Source organism: Bubalus kerabau, chromosome 22 (assembly GCF_029407905.1).
Source record: "Bubalus kerabau isolate K-KA32 ecotype Philippines breed swamp buffalo chromosome 22, PCC_UOA_SB_1v2, whole genome shotgun sequence".
Classification (NCBI taxonomy): Eukaryota; Metazoa; Chordata; class Mammalia; order Artiodactyla; family Bovidae; genus Bubalus; species Bubalus kerabau.
In genome coordinates, this window is record NC_073645.1 from 39,422,254 (window position 1) to 39,433,842 (window position 11,589).

An 11,589-nucleotide genomic window follows, 5' to 3' on the forward strand; every position below is an offset into this window, starting at 1 on the left:
GAGGGAGGTTGAGACCCCACGGGGCCCACTTGGAGCCACAGCTGGCATGTTGGAGGGCCCCATTTTCCTAAAGGCCCACCTGGCCCGCCCGGGTGTCGCCAGGTTTCTCCCCCTCCCCACCCCTCCGTGTGCCCACTCCCCACCAGCTCTCTGTTTTGCAGAACAAGGAGCGCTGCTCTGGCAACTGCCCTTCTCACCAAGCTTCTTTGAATCTTCTTCAAACACAAACACCCCAGCAGCCTGAAAGCCTTTTCTAAGGACACTCCAGAATCTCTCTGGGTGAGATTTGCATTTTTAAAAGGAAGAACTCTCCCTCTCTGCACGGGCTCTGTGTATACTGGGAGAGGGGGCAGCTGAAAGCAGACGGGGGCCTTCTCAAGTGTGGTCAAGGGGCTTGTAAGCCAATCCTGGAAAGCCAATCCAGGGCTCCTGGAAAGCAGGGGGTGCAAGGGAGAGTGGTGGGTGGACGCAGAGGTGGTACAGGCTCGGGACAACCCAGAGATGCCCTTTCCTACAGGTCAAAGGCCACTGATATTTGTCCCCCCAGGGGACCTGGCTGGGCTGCCCCACTGACATACTCTCAGCCGAGGCACATTCATAGAGAAAATAAAACCAGACACTCATTTGGAAGGCCTGCTCATCCAAGCAGGGGGGCAGGGTGGACAGAAGTCCTGATGGCCATTTGGGACAGAGGCCCAGACCAGAAACCTAGGGATGAGCCCTGCCGTGAGGTCAGCGTCAGGCCTGGCGGGGCCAGCATCTTCTGGAAGCTGAAATGGGAACTGGTGGAAGAAAAAGGATTTTAAGCTGTGTGGGTACCCGGCATAAAGCATAGTCTGAATCATTTCCAGGGCCTGGACAGAGGGGCCACCAAGGGTATTTCCAGAAGGAGTGAATCCACAGGGGTGGGGCTGCAGTTTTGAAATCCGGGCACGGGGAATCCCAGCCCGCCCCGCATGTTTGATGGGGACTCTGGGGGAGGAATCCGATCACGGGGAATCCCAGCCCACCCAGTGTGTTTGACGGGGGTTCTGGGGAAGGGAGGAGAGAAGGAGACAAGCAGTGTCCCTCTGCAGTGGATGGTGGGCCCCTTCCAGTCAAGGGAGCTTGTCATGGTCTGGGCCCCCAGGTTGGGAGGGTGATGATAGTGAAGGGAGACTGTCCCCAGGAGCCTGGGGGCCAGAAACAGCTGAGAGGCCTGTGAGAGCGGGGTGGTCCCTTCACGTCCACACTGATGGTAGCACCAGTTCAGGCAGCCGTTCCAGAGGCTGCAGCCCCACCCCCGGCCATGCCTGTCCTGCAGCTCCAGCTGCTTCTGTTGACTCCATGAGCTGTGAACCCACCCCCATGGGCCTTCTGTCCTTCTCTCCTTTTCCCCGCGCAGAGCCAACTTTCAGCAAGGCCACAGCAGACCTACCCAGGCCCAGGGTATTTCCCCTACCTCCTCTCAAGGCCAGGACAAACTCCTGGGCTCTACGTGAGGCCCTGCTGAGGCACAGAGGTTCGTTTAGCTGAGCAGCTGCAGTGGTACAGAAACAGGCCTCACACACAAACAGCAAACAGCGTGTTATTTCTCAAACCCTCAGCTCTGGCCAAGACACTCCCCCCCCAACCCCAGGCAAAACTAGCCCAGAGGCCTGTGAAGGGTAGGAGGCCTGGACACTGAGCCTTATTCAGAGTCAGCCTGCATGCCTACATTCTGAGCTCAGTCGTGTCTGACTCTTTGTGAGCCCATGGATTCATTGCAACCCCGTGGACCCTCAGAGCTCACCAGGCTCCTCTGTCCCTGGGATTTCCCAGGCAAGAATACTGGAGTGGGTTGTCAAGACATCCTCCAGTGGATCTTCCTGACCCAGGGATAGAACCTGCATCTCCTGTGTTGGCAGTCAGATTCTTTACCACTGAGCCACCGGGGAAGCCAGCCTGGTGAGTGAGAATTGCTTTCTCTGCTCCCAGTGGGTTCCTAGGAAGAGAGCTGGGACACCTCTCTGTGTCACTTCTAAACCTCGCCTTCACTCCCTGTCCCTGCTTATAATAAATGAGTAAACCAAAAACCAACTCTGACCCACCTTCTTACGCCCAGTCCAAGCCCTCAGAGGGTGCCTCAGCCAACAGTTATCAATTACAGCCTGAGAAATTGGTTCTCACTGACCCACTCCAGGAAGGAATTCAACTCAGCTAACAGTGGCTCAGAGGTTAAAGCGTCTGCCTCCAATGCAGGAGACCCGGGTTCGATCCCTGGGTCGGGAAGATCCCCTGGAGAAGGAAATGGTAATCCACTCCAGTATTCTTGCCTACAGAATCCCATGGACAGAGGACCCTGGTAGGCTATAGTCCATGGGGTCGCAGAGTTGGACACGACTGAGCGACTTCACTTCACTTTACTAACAGTGATTAAGCTCTATATGGACTCAGGCCCTGGATAAGGGCAAAGATGCAAAACAGGCCAGCCTCAGGAATTTACAGTGCCGGGGATGAAGGTCACTATCATAGTGAAAGAGCAGAGGGCTAGGTTCTGGCAGACCTAACTGCAAAAGATGACTCTACCACCGTTCAGCTGTGTGACCTTGGGCAGATGACTTACCCTCTCTGATCTGAGTGTCATTAGCTATGAAGTGGGGTGAGGGTGAGTGTGCAGAGAGAATGCTATGAGGATCCCAGAAGATACTGGCCCAAGACCTAGGTCAGTGGTTCTCAAACTGTGGTCCCAGCAGCATAAACATCACTTGGGAACTTACTAGAAATGTAGGCTCTGGCCCCACTGTACACCTACAGAACCAGAAACTCTGAGTGAGTCTCGGTCCCTGTGCTTTAGTCAGCTCTTGTCACAGCCTGAGACCCTGTGGCACAGCAAACATCACTGGTACCCTCCTTGGTCTCTCCTTGTTGGGATTTGCCTTTTGAAGCAGAGTCTTGGCAGGAAATACTGGAGGGTGGGAATTAAGAAGCAGATCTGTGTGTCTTCAGGCCCTGTCACCAGAAAACCTGGAGGCATCATCTAATAAGCTTCTCCCCAGGGTCGGAGTCCTACCCACATGGCACTGGTCTGATTCCACAGGGCAGGTCACTCAGGCCTTGAGCTCCTTCTCCCCAGTCCTCCAGCCCTGCCTCCTGGCTTGCTGCTTGGAGGCACTGCCCATGACCCAGGTCACTCTGATGCCCTGTCCTTCTCCCCTTCCTTCCCCAGGGGTCTCAGGTGACCCCAACCCCCTTAGCCAGATTTTTACCACTGGCCCCCTCCACTGACCTCCTCTCTCTTAACAGTTTCTTATCACCTACCAGCGACTCTGCCCACCCAGGCTCCTTCTTTGGAGGACTCCAGCATTCCCCACCTCCTCCCTCCCATCTTGTGGACTGATTGAGTGCTGATTCACCCTTCATCCATGTCCTCCAGAAAGTCTGGCAATGGTCCCCTAAGGGGCTGGGCCAGAAGCCAATAACAATAATTGCTGCCATCAACACTGTACTCATCACCGCCAAGAATGTCAAAGTCCTTCACATCAATATCTCCATGATCATCAAACCTGCAAAGGGCTCTTATGACCCCATTTTACAGATGAGTGAACTGAGGCTCAGAAGGGAAGTGACATCCCCAGGGACACACAGTGTCACACAGCAAGTAAGAAGACGTGCGATTTGAACTCCTGCCTGTCTTCCTGAGAGAGAATCTCTATGGCTGGAACTAAGCAGTATACGTTCCAGAAATGGGAAATCCAACACTGACTGAGAAGTTGCTTCCTGTCTGTTCTGTATTAGTTCGCCCCTGCCCAGACCTTCAGGACAAGTCTGCTCCCCGAATAGCCTCTTGACCTTGGACTTCTAGAGTGCCTGATGAGAGATGACGGCCTTCTGATCCCACCCCAGGCCGCCTTGGGGATCCCCGAGCCCTTGGGATGAGCCCTGTCTCCCCTCCTATCTCAAGATGGCCCTGGGCCATTTCCTTTGATTGTTCAGGGAAAGGCTGAGCCCTGAAGGCCAAAGCCCTGGGGAACACCAGGGTTCAGATTTCAATCCCTTCCTAGCCAGTCTTGGACTGAGCAAAAAGCCTGGCCCTTCTGCAGCCCCATGGCCGCTCTGTCCATGGCCTCTTGTGGAGGGCGGAGCTGTGCTGCATGGGGGCTCCAGGGAGTGTGGCTGTGTCTTTACCCTGGCCCCTTCACAGAACCCTGAAGACAGACGGGCGGGCCTGGGACACACCCCTGTGTGCTGACTCTACCAAGGGCTGCAGGGGGCGGGCAGTCAGTGCCCTAGAGGATGGGCATGTGGCCTTAGGGTGGTGCAGGGAGGGGCTGCGGGTGCACTGCTATCCTTGGGGTCCTCTCTGGCCTCCAGTTAGGTATGCCATACCACTCATCTCTGGCCTTTGAGTGCCCCCAGCACCCTCAACCGCTAACCTGGGGCTCTGCCGCTGCTCCTGGCTTCCAGGTCCCTGCTCACGGTCCACCTCACCCCTCCCGCCTCTGCCTGTCCCTCCAGAGACACCTGAACTCCCAGACCTTCTGTAGGAGACACGCTGGTCTTAGGTGTCCACACCTGGGGCACTGGCTCGGGCTCATCTATTCAGACGCCTCTCCTCACCTCCAGGTTCTCTCAGAGCTCCTGTGTCTTGCTCCCCATCCCCCAGGTGCATTCCCACGCTGTATCTCACCCCGAGACCTCTCCCGGGCAGGGCTCAATACTCTCTCCTTGGCCTTCCTGTCCTCAGAGAACTTCACTTCCATCATATCCTGAATTCTTTCTATTTGTGTCTCATAGGGAAATTCTGTGATCAAAGCTCCTCGGAGATACTGACGCTTCATATTTAGAGGGCAGCTCTGGAATTTAGAAAACCTCTTTATCTCTTAACAAAGCCTGGCTTTCAAAACTATTGTTTTGCCAAGGAGGCAACACAAAATAAAAAAGTCAACTTTGATTTTCAAAGCTGAGCAATGAATTTATTACTCTAGCAGAAAGCTATCCATTCCCTGAAGCACTTAAACTCATCAATTCAATGGATGCCTGAGAGCATCAGGATTTAAGGGCAATTAAAAATACATCTGTTTTATTCCTTAAAATTATCTCCAAATATTATGCTTAAAACTCTACAAATTCGTACAAATGGACTTAATGTAATCTTATTCGTTAGAATTATAAACAATATTTAGGAATATATATATTTAACAGGTATCTTTAAATGGGATGCAAGTGTAGCAATTTGGGGGTGCAATGCATCATATAAATTGCTTAATGACTGTAATAGGAACCTGGACTGGGTTCAAGAATTGGAGATGTGCACAACTTGGACTCCGTTCAAGTTTGCTTTTAATTTGATTTACTCCCAAAGCATCAAAGAAGCAACGCAAGGGATAAACAAAAGCCAATAAAGCATCTGGGGGGACCATCGCCTGTCACATCATCTCCTCTAGTTGCCCTGTGACAGCCCAGCGGCGGAAGCCGCCCACCAGGCTGGAGTAGCCAGGGGAGGGGAGCTGCAGACCAACTTTCACGTCGGTGGTTACCACGTGGCTGCGAAAGCCCTGCTGTGCGGCACTGCGCATGCTCCGCACTTTTGGGCCAGCACGGCAGTCTTTCCCATTTAAGCTGCCCCGGGGGTACTTTCTAGGGGCAGGTCCGGACAGGCCTGCCACCCTGAGAAGTGGTCAAAATGATCTATATAATAATAAAAGAAATAACTTGAAATCGTTGAATTAAAATAGTTCTTGCCTCTCTTTTCCAAACCCTCCATTTGGCAAACATTTAGAAGGCGTCCTCAGGTGGACAGAGCCGCGGTGCAAGGGGCCTGTCCCTCCCCCATCCCTCTAATCTCCCCACCGTCACACCCTTCCCGGGAGCCCACTGCTGGGCTTCCGCCGGCCCAGACCCGAAGGGGACACTTGCGGTCGGAGGGGATGCACCCGCAAGCCAGCTGTCATAAGGCTGATGTGCGGAGTGTGCAGATTCCTGCGCTGTAAACACCCCACCTGGCCCATTTAGCCGCCAATGTGATGTCACTGAGTGGTGGAGCTGGAAAAAGATGTGCGGTGATACAGTATCTCCATCACACAGGAGACCTCCGAACCTCAGAGCATGCGTGCGTGCTAAGTCACTTCATGTCTGATTCTTTGTGACCCCATGGACTGTAACCCGCCAGGCTCCTCTGTCCATGGGATTCTCTAGGCAAGAATACTGGAGTGGGTTGCCACGCCCTCCTCCAGGGGATCTTCCCAACCCAGGGATTAAACCCAGGTCTTCTGCATTGCAGGTGGATTCTTTACCGCTGAGCCACTGGGAAAGTAAAATAATTCTTAAGGGCTGAACTTATGTACCCTACTTTTGGTTCGACTAGAATCTATTCAGTTGTAATACTCTATCACTTAATTTTTAATAATAGCTGTGTTTCGCAGCTGACCCATAAAATTCCTGAAAATTTAGCAGTCAACTCTCAGGAGCTGCTACGAGACGGGTGCAACACCTCACCGGGCTGCCGCGGGCGTCACAGCAGGTTGGAAAGAAGGACCTGGCCCTGAGAGGAGACACAAGATGGTTACTTGACATTTTCAAACCATATAGCCTTAAATACGCACTTGATTTCACTAATGCAGAGAAGGATCTCCCTTCCGACCACTCCCCGCCCCCTCGCCGCCCCAAGCACGCTTGCTGCTGTGCGCGCGCGTGCACACACGCATGCACACACACACACACACACACACACAGACTCACATGCACTGACTCTTGTGCAAGGCAGTTAATGCCCAGAAGGAAGACTGGACGTTGATGGACCAGTCTCACCAAAGCCTCTAGGTGGCGCTCTAACAGCAGCCCTTAGCTGGCTCAGAAAAGGCCCTGCACCCTCCAGGAACCAGTCAAAAGAAGCCGCACTCTGAAACTTGGCGCTGTCATGTCAACACATGGATGAGACTTTGCGCTGTCATGTCAACACATGGGTGAGAATCTCCTGTCTTGCCAATAATCCTCATAATGCAAGCCTGGCTTCATCGAAAACTGCACAGCAGAGTGGAAGGGTCCTTCTGCTCTTGGGTGACAAAGGTGCTGAACGCAGATGTACGTCAGTTCACTCCCTTCAAGTTAGGCTGCAGAACACCGGTCACTCGCGGTGGTTTGTGGTTTCAGAGCCATCTCAGGGCCTTCACTGCTGTTGCTTCTGTTTGCAACATCGCAGTCACCAACTCATGGATGAACTTCTAGGAGCTTACACACAGCTGCCAGAGCAGCACAGCTTAGGTCTGCAGCACAGCTACTTAGGGAGTGGAAGAAAGCTTGAGAATATGTCGGCGAGAGAGACAACCTATTCCTGGAGCACATAGACCAGGGCTAGTCTGCCCTCCCTGAACCTAGTCTACTGAGACCGAACTCCTAATTAGAGAAGAGAAGGACCCAGAGTGAGCAGAAAGCACCTACAGGTTTTCACCCAAAGGGCCGGGATCCATGTCACCACAGGCCTGCGAAGCCTGGAGCACTGGAAAGAACAGGAATTCCTGCATGTCTGCAAAGCTATAACTTCATCTCCCCCACCCTCCCCACACACTTAGCTTGTCTGAGAACATGAGATTCAGCAGCTGACCGGTGGCAGGAGCGTCTTCACCCCAGAGTCCCATTTTCAACCTTCCCTGTTTCATGGACCCTTTGGTAATCTGGGGAAACCTACAGATCCTTCCTCAGAATGTTGTTTTTAAATACATAAAATACATCACATAGGATTACAAAGAAATAAGTATTTTGTCAGTATGATTATCAAAGGGGCTTTCCCGGTGATTCAGACAGTAAAGAATCCGCCTGCAATGCAGGAGATTGGGGTTCGATCCCTGGGTTGGGAAGATCCCCTGGAGAAGGGAATGGCAACCCACTCCAGTATTCTTGGCTGGAGAATTCCATGGACAGGGAAGCCTGGCGGGCTACAGTCCATGGGGTCACAAACAGTCAGACAGGACTGAGCGACTAACTCTTTCACTTTTCGCACACGATTATCAAAAGACATTTTAAACTGTTGTCATAGTAATTAGTATATGTGCTTCTTCATTAACATATTAACTACCAAAGACTTAGTAGATGTTTATAACAACTACTCTCTTGAAGCAGATATTTCAAAATATGTACAAAAAGAGCAATGTGATGTAAACACACCTGTGATTTTTGTGAGTGGCAAGCCCCAGGCATTGCTAGCACCGTTCGCTTTGTTGCCTATGCTAAATTTTAGCTGGTGAAGTGAAAGCTGCTCAGCCGTGTCTGACTCTTTGTGACTCCATGGACTGCAGCCTGCCAGGCTCCATGGAATTCTCCAGGCCAGAATACTGGAGTGGGTAGCCCTTCCCTTCTCCAGGGGATCTGCCCAATCCAGGGATCGAGCTCAGCACTTCCGCATTGCTGGAGGATTCTTTACCAACTGAGCCACAAGGGAAGCCCAAGAATACTGGAGTGGGTAGCCTATCCTTTCTCCAGCGAATCTTTTTGACCCAGGAACTGAACCAGGGTCTCCTGCATTGCAGGCAGATTCTTTACCAACTGACCTATGAGGTTAGTGAAAATAAGAGCATACATTTTTGTTGCCATCCCAATTCACTGATGCCTTGGCTTATAGCCTCGTTAAGATCTCCTGCTCTGGGCTGCCCTGTGGCCCACTCTTTCCACTGCCCAATCAGTGCTCTGTGTCCCCATCAATTATTATTATGAAGGCTGAGCAGTCAGCCCTGAGTGACTTCACACGCACGTGCTCAGATGCCCTCCTCACTCTGTAGTTTACCCTTCCTGGGCAAAAGATGCCTGTCGCTATGAAATGTCCCAGTAAAGGCTGACGGGGCGGCAGCAGGAACCACGTGGCTAGGCGGCCAAGGTGAGGCCAAGGGGACAGGCCCTCCCGCAGCCGGAGCCAGTGCTTTGTCCTCAGGAAAGCCTTTCCTCAGCCCATTCACGGCGATCACCTAATGGTTGCTAAAAGGATCAAATTCAAAGCACTCAGCTTCCCTCTGTCTTCCCCTCACACCTCAATCGGGCTTTAATCAGTCTCCCTGCTGCCAGGCACACCGAGTGCCCCTGGGGCTGCCCCGGGCTCTGCCTCTCCAGGGGCTGCTCCTGAGTCCTTGGGTCCAGGTGTCAAATCCGACTCAACATAGAAAGGATTTCTTAAAACTCAAAATGTGCAAATCATAAAAGAATCTCAACATTTCACTATGATAAAATTAAGAACAGAACATTCATCAAAAGACACCATAGAGATGGAGAAGGCAGGCCACAGACAGGGAGATGATATTTGTTTCACCTATGACTGACAAAGGACTGGAATCCAGGATGAATGAAATGCTTACAAATCAATTTTAAAGAGACGAAGCACTAAAGAAAAGAAAAACAAATGGGGAATAACTGACTGGGCACTTCCCAGACGAGGCCACACAAAGGGTAAAGAGAGACATCTGTACAGATGCTCAAGCCCAGACATGACTTGCAAATTATGGCAAAGCAAGGCTGTAATGAGATGGCAGGAGGGAGCCTGACATCTTGCGTTTATTTATGGTTTCTTGTCTCCTCCTCCTATAGGAGTGTAAGTACCAATACAGCAGTAAATCCGTCTGCTTGTTCATTTCTCTGTTTCCAGCACCCAGAGTGGAGCCTGGACGCTGCAGGTGCTAAGTTAAGATTTGTTGAATAAATGGATGGATGAACAAATGAATATCTAGCAGATATGCCCAGGGAGTCAGGTGCGGCTTATGGCTGACGCCACTAAGGGTGTCCACCCAGCACCCCTTTTAGCAGGAAATACCCCTCCCTCCACATGGCTGTCCTTCAAGTCACCATGTCCTTAGAACAGGGCCTATGTCTCTTATCCTGGTTGATCAGCTGAGGAATGAGTCCCTGACTGAGTCGGGCCAGCGCATGCCTTCCTGGGACCTTTGAGTCGAAAAAATGAGATAAACAGACGTCAGCAGAGATGGACCTTCTCAGGTGCAGCTGAATCTGTAATGTCATAAAGGGTCAGGGGATGACATGGCACCCAGAGCAGAGACCCAGGGAGGCCTAGGCCCCGGTGCTGTCCTCTCCAGGGCATCACAGAGCCCTTATGCCCTAATTACGTGTCCTCTGTCTCCTTACACTGATTTGAGAAGAGTTTGTTATAATCAGGAGCATCCTGGCCAATCCAGGACCACCAGCCAGTACCAGGCTCAGGATGCTGAATCCAGAGTAGGCATTTCCTGGCCTTTGAGAGATGTGCCCTGAAAACCCCTCTCCCCTGAACCCGGGCTCCCGAGTGCTGGCAGCTCCCTGAAATGTCTGTGCTCATATGTCTGTGGCTTTTATCTCAACAGAAGACAGCTCCCTCTCGCCCTCAGCGCTCCCCCATCCCCACTGCCAACTCTGGCTTAGCCCTGAGGCTTAGCTCAGGATCTGACCTCAGGAGACCCCAACGTGCCCCAGCTGAGTTACCTGTACCCCTCTCTACACTGTGTCACCCCCATCCTCAGAGTCCCCATCACACGGCACTGTCCTCTGAGAGCAGGCACATTGGGAATTCCCACAAAGTCCATGAGTCCCCTGACAGGGGGGTCCAGGCATGCCCCACACGGAAAGTGAAAGTGTTAGTCACTCAGTCCGACTCTTTTTTGACCCCCATGGACTGTAGTCCGCCAGGCTTCTCTGTCTGTGGAATTCTCCAGGCAAGAATACTGGAAGGGTTAGTTATTCCCTTCTCCAGAGGATCTTCCTGACCCAGGGATCCAACCCAGGTCTCCCGCCCCACATAGAGGACCAGGTTTTTCTGCAGGAGGACAGAGGGGATTCTGGAGCAGAGGCTTGTAGCTGGTGGGACACAAAGTTGGGTCCAGGTATGGCTTCAGGCAGAACACCAAGGCCTGGGCACCGTCGGGGAGGCTGAGGAAGGACTGGAAGGACAATTCTAGGCCTGGCCCTTAACCTGGGGCTGAGGAGGAGTCCCAGGGTCTGTGATCACCTGAAATGAGGCCAACAGACATGCACATTTTTTCCTGGATAGAGGATCCAGTGCTTTTGTCAGAATCTCAAGGGATCTGAGATCTAAGAAAGATCTAAATCACTGTTCTCAAAGGAAAATGTCCACCCTTATTTATAATTAAAGAAATGTACGCTTAAAACAATGAGATATTTTCCACCTATCATGGTGGCTTTGCTCCCTACCTGCCCATGAAAATCTCCTGGAGAATTCTGGGACAGTGCCCAGTCGCCTTCTCCTCCCCACAAGGGTCCCCCCAACCCCAGACAGAGACAAAAACTGTCTGATTCTGATTTAATCGGCCTGGGATACGGCGCAGGCTCTGGCATTTTGAGAAACCTCCCCAGGTGACTCTGACCGCAGTCAAGACTGAGAACCAGTGACCTGGAAGATTAGCCAAGGGCTCTCAATCAGGGATTGTAGCCCATGCACTGTACGGAAGTCTCGGCCAGTGCAAAAGGTCTTCGGAGAACAATCCGGCAATAAATGTGAACTTGACCAGTACCTGCACCCTCTGACCAGCCTGTTCCACTTTTAGGAATTGAGTCTACGGTAGATCTTGCTCCTGAGCTTACAGCTATCCATACTAAACCACCATACTATCCATACTAAAGCTCCTGAGCTTACAGCTATCC